This window comes from Gavialis gangeticus, unplaced genomic scaffold (assembly GCF_001723915.1).
Source record: "Gavialis gangeticus isolate Ggan-Ray unplaced genomic scaffold, GavGan_comp1, whole genome shotgun sequence".
Lineage (NCBI taxonomy): Eukaryota > Metazoa > Chordata > Crocodylia > Gavialidae > Gavialis > Gavialis gangeticus.
In genome coordinates this window covers 26,664,105-26,669,198 of record NW_017729028.1, presented here as the reverse complement: position 1 = coordinate 26,669,198, position 5,094 = coordinate 26,664,105, and the positions used below count along the sequence as shown (strand labels likewise).

Below are 5,094 nucleotides of genomic sequence, written 5' to 3'. Positions count from 1 at the left end.
TCTTAGCTTTGAGACTTTTCTGAATGCTCTTGGTGAGTCATGGGGGCTTTTGAGCACTCTTGCACTTTGATCCATGTTGGGATTACTACCCTTTGGGCTTGGAGGATCATCTCCTTCAGGAACAATCACTCTTCTTGGACTCCAATTCCCCTCCCCTCCAGGACCTCAGTGCCTCCCCGACTAGTCTCCTTAGCTCAATGAAATCCACCCTCTTGAAGTCCAGGGCTGCTGTCTTGCTGCAGGCCTTTGCCACCCTGTGCTGGATGGTGAATTTCAATAGGTGATGATCACTATTGCCCAGGTGATCGAGCATCTGCAGTTCCCTCACCAGGTTGTCGCTTGTGGCCAGGACCAGGTCTAACAAGGCATTTCCCCTGGTAGGACTGTGTACCTCCTGGGTTAGATGGAGGTCCTGTAACACTGCTAGGAATCTATGTGAGTGGTCAGACCTGGTTGACTGCTCTTCCCAGCAAATGTCCAGATAGTTTAAGTCACCCATGACGACCACATCCTTTGACTTAACTGCCTTCCCAAGCTGACCTGAGAATTCCCGGTCTAGCTCTTCCCCCTGGTTGGGTGGTCTGTAATAGACCCCCACCGTTTAGTCCCTTTCCCCCCGATCCTCTTGTATTCTGACCTAGAGCACTTCAGTCTGCCCCTCCTCTGACCCAGTGCTGCTCACTGAGGATGTGAATTGTTCTTTGACATAGAGCGCTACACCCCTGCCTTTCCTCCCACCACACCCCAACTTATACTTAGGTTAAAAGCAAAGTACAGACCTTTGTCACGGGGTGGGCAATTATTTTGGCTGAAGGGCCACTTAAACAGTTTTGGTGAGCAGTTGAGGGTAGCCCTGTGACAGATGCCCTGCCCCCTGGCCACCATCTTGGGATCAGAAGTCCCACCCTCTAACCCCTGACCTCTGCCACCAAAGGTCCCTCCCTTTCCCCCAGAAGTACTCCATTCAGGAAGGAGGCTTGCCATCATGGAACTGGAAAAAAAGCCAAAATATATACTAAAAAAATCAAACATCCACAATAACATATTTTAATTTTATTTAAAAAAAATTTTTTGTCCTGATTTGTGTTTGTATCGTGTATATAGAGGTGATTGTATAATACCTCAAAATAAACTATTGCGCTTGTATATTGCTGGGGTGTGAAGGGTGAGGGCATATTGGTAGGTGGGTATGGGGTTTGTGGGGGAATGTGAGGGTGTGTATGTGAATGTGTGTGTATGTGGGGTGTGGGAGCATGTGTGGATGTGGGTAGGTAAGTATGGGGGCATTTGTGGGGGGATGTTTGTGGGGATGTGGGGTGTGGATGGATGTGTGGAAGGGGAGGGTGGCTGGGGGTGTAGGGGTGAGGTATGCATGGATGTGTGTGGGTGCATGTGTGTGGTGGGGGGTCCTGACCTGGCATGCCCCATACCTGCTCCAGACTCACCTGCTTATGCTAAACAGCAGCAGCAGCAGCAGCAGCAGCAGTGCCGGCCAGACAGAAACTGCTGCAGGGGGGAAAAGCAGCTTCTCCCCCTTGCTGCTGCCCAGATCTCCCTGCTTCAGCTGCTCAGAGCCTGCGCTGGGTTACCCTGAGGCTCCTGTGCGCTGCTACCCAGCGTGGGCTCTGGGTGGCTGTAGCAGGAAGCACTGGGCAGCAGTGAGGGGGAAGGGCCACTTCCCCCCATGGTGAGCAGCAGTTTCTGTGCAGCCAGCACTGCTGCTTTTAGCATGAGCAGGTGAGTCCAGAGCAGGTGTGGGGCGTGCCAGGTCAGGGCTGTGGCGTGGGTCCCCACCAGTACCATGAGGATGAGACCAGCAGCAGTGGAAGATGGAAGAAGCTGCCACCACCTGGTCTGCCTAGAAAGGCAGTCCAGCTGCAGAGCCGCCCCAGCCCTGCTCCATGCCCAGGGGGCAGCAGGACACACCATGGCCAGACAGTGCCTGGGGCAGGTGGGACCGAGGGACCCGCTGCAGGTTGTATTTTGCCCGCGCCTGGTTTAGTAGGTGCATCAGTATTTCATTTCCTTGAACGAAAAATCAAGTGTGCTGATGTTCCCAATGGTACTCAGAAAACTTAGGTTCGTGAAGGTTCCTTGCTCCTTGGCTTCAGATAGTCAAATTTGGGGGCAGAAAATAATTTTTCCTCTAGGTCACAATGGCAAGGATAGTGGTGGGGTATGTGTGTGCATGGGAGGTGAGAAGAGATTGCCTCTATAGTTTGGGGCATGACAAGGAGCCTCCTTTAAGGATCCTGTAAGCATACAGAAACTAATTATTTCTCTGCCAGTACTGGCAGTGCCCTCACCTCCCATTTTTAGTCCATAACATTCTGCAGGGTGTTTCAGGCATTGTGCCTTATAGCTGTATGTAAAGACTATAGTGTTGGGGATTTTGGGGATTCCTGGAATAAATGTTTGCCTGAAAATACATATGGGACTGGACTTGATGGTTCAGGAGGCTCCTTTCAGTCCGATTTTTCTACACTCCTAATTCTTTTCACTCCCCATCAACCTCTTTCCTGATTCTGGATGGAAGCTGGGCCAACAGTATGCCTTTTGGTTCATTCAGTCAGACCCTTTGCATTTTGCAGAATGACTCAATCATTTCCTTTAGCCTTACTGATTCATAGATTGTGAAGATTGGAGAGCACAGAAACCATTTTGATCACGTCTTACTTTCTGCATGATACCGGCTGCACAACCCTCACCTGGTAACTTGTGAATCCCAACACCCTGTGGATGAACAAAAGCATTTCATCTTGCAAGACTGTTCTCCATCTATCTAAACTGCAGGTGAATAGCTGGAAAGTTTGTGTCTCCAGAAAAAACTCTGCATTAATCCATTCCAGTGACCAAACGGTCTTTCTTGTTGAGATCTTCTTCCCTAATAATTAGACTAAGTGACTCTTTCCTCAGCTTCAAACCATTCAGTCTGAAAGCTTACTATCGCCTTTCAAAAGGGTTGACTAACTCCCTTCCAGGTATTTACGTCTCTGAGCTTTTGTTGTTTCTGTTCTTTCTTCTTTCCTGTCACCTTCACAGCAACTGGGAAGATTTTTAATATAACCAGAGTGAGAAAGGAGAAAAAGCTGCTCCGTCCCAGCAGCTAGAACAAGATAAAACTGGACAGAGCTTGACCTCCAGTTGGAGTCTGAAACCAAATGATGGACCCTACTGAAGTTCCAGGTGCAGCCCCAATGAGAAATCACGGTATGCGTCAAGAAGGCCAGGCACCTTTAATCCCCAGCAAAGTAGATAACACTCAATTCTAAATTATTTCATAAAACACACTAACAAAATGCAAAAGAAAGGATGATCTTGTGAATAATCAGGGCCTTCTGTCAATATTCCTATACCATCCTGGGCAAGTCAGTTTGCTTCCCTGCATATTAGGTTTCCTGTTTATAGAATGAAGATGATAATATTCGTCTACCTCACAGGAACACTGCCAGGATAAATTATTCACGTATGTGCAATATTCAGTTCAATGATGATAAACACAATAGGGAATAAAGCCTATAAATAATAAAAAGTACCCGTTGTAGTAACTCACTTGAGTCTACTTCTCATTTGGAAGACTTATCTAAAATTCCCTATTTATTGTCCAATTTTTGATCTACGCATAGTTTTAGTTTGGTTGTTATTTATCCATTTCTTTACATTATTTACAGCCCATCAAAAGTGAATGAACCACTCTCCAGAACACAGCTTCTAAACTCACTCTGATATGGTGCTATATCAGTTGCTTTACTGAATACAGTCTACATCGCCACTGAACCCCTTTATCTTCTAGGTCAGTAATGACATCCAACAGGGCTTACGGTCTACCTGGCATATATTTCAGAATAACGTTTGTCTATTACTAAACATCTTTCTTCCAAACATTCAAATACTGGCTCCACTACATGCATGAATACTGTGGTCAGGCTCAGCAGATTCACTTGTTCAGAAGTCTCCTTGTTTTTCTTTGATGCCCTTCTTAGCAGCGGGTACCTAACTTTATCTCTTTTCCAGTCAGGTACATCTCCTAAATCCTATGATTTACTGCTGTTTATTCCCAGTGGTTCCAAGATTTCCTCTTCCAATTCTTTAGAGATGAATTCTCAGGTGCATTTCATTCAGCAGGATCGGTAGACAGAATTTTGTCAAATCTTCTTTCATCATTTCTTTGCTTTGGTTTCGACAGCTGATGTCTCTTGCCAAATTTTCCTACATATAGTTCTTCAGTTTCCTCATATTTTAAAATAATGATAAGAATTTTTGTAGTGCACTTTACAAATATTAAACAATTAATCCTTGTTATTCTCAACCCCATTCTACAGACAGGAAACAGGCACAGAGGTCAAGCAATTTTGCTTCAAGCCACATTTCTAGCCCCACATCTGTCAGTGATTTGCTTACAGGAGCTCTCAGTTCCATGCTCAAAGCTAGACTGTCCTGGTGGTTTCAGCTGATTTATATAACGTATGATTTACCATCCTGTAGGTACAATCTTCTGAGTCCTTTTGGATGTTCTGAAGTTGGGAGAAAGAATGATAGTGGCAGGAATAAAATGAACAAAAAAAAAAAGGGACAACAGAAAATCCCAAACAGGAAACAGCAGCCCCTAAAACTATCCAGATGGTATCTGTGACCTTTGTACTCTGAAGTTGTCTAGTACTGTCCCTCAGTGACAGCTGCAACAGTGCCAGCAGAATGACCAACGTCATGCACAGGGACACTATAAATGTAGATGAACAGCATTTAATAAAAAAAAATTCCTAAAAATAGGTAGTTTCCCAACCACTACCTAAACCAAAGCCACAGTCCTTCAAGCTACAGAAGAATTTGAAATTTAAAAAACCAAAGTATGTTTCAAAATGGCTACACTAAAGAGCTTTAGCACTTGATAAGAAGATTACAGTATATTCAATTGCACGCAGCAAAAGCCTTTTAAAATAAAGTACAGAAATACTGAAGCTAGGTGTTTGCAACAAGATAACAAGAAGCTAATGGGCTATTTGAGGAGGTGTACCTTGCTGCATTCAGGCTTCCAGGAACCTGTCATATTTTAAAATGAGAATAATGAATACTTTTTTTTTTTTTTTTAATTTC

At 44.9% G+C, this 5,094-nt stretch overlaps 1 protein-coding gene and 1 long non-coding RNA gene across 2 annotated transcripts in view; one reads left to right on the top strand and one right to left on the bottom strand.

The window, feature by feature from the left end:
• Positions 1-5,094, bottom strand: part of KLHL29 (kelch like family member 29) — a 668,905-nt gene that overhangs the window by 514,683 nt on the left and 149,128 nt on the right. The window lies entirely within an intron of this gene.
• Positions 2,003-3,548, top strand: LOC109300199. Its single transcript, XR_002098159.1, has 2 exons — positions 2,003-2,793; positions 3,043-3,548. It is a non-coding gene; the product is annotated as an uncharacterized LOC109300199 (long non-coding RNA).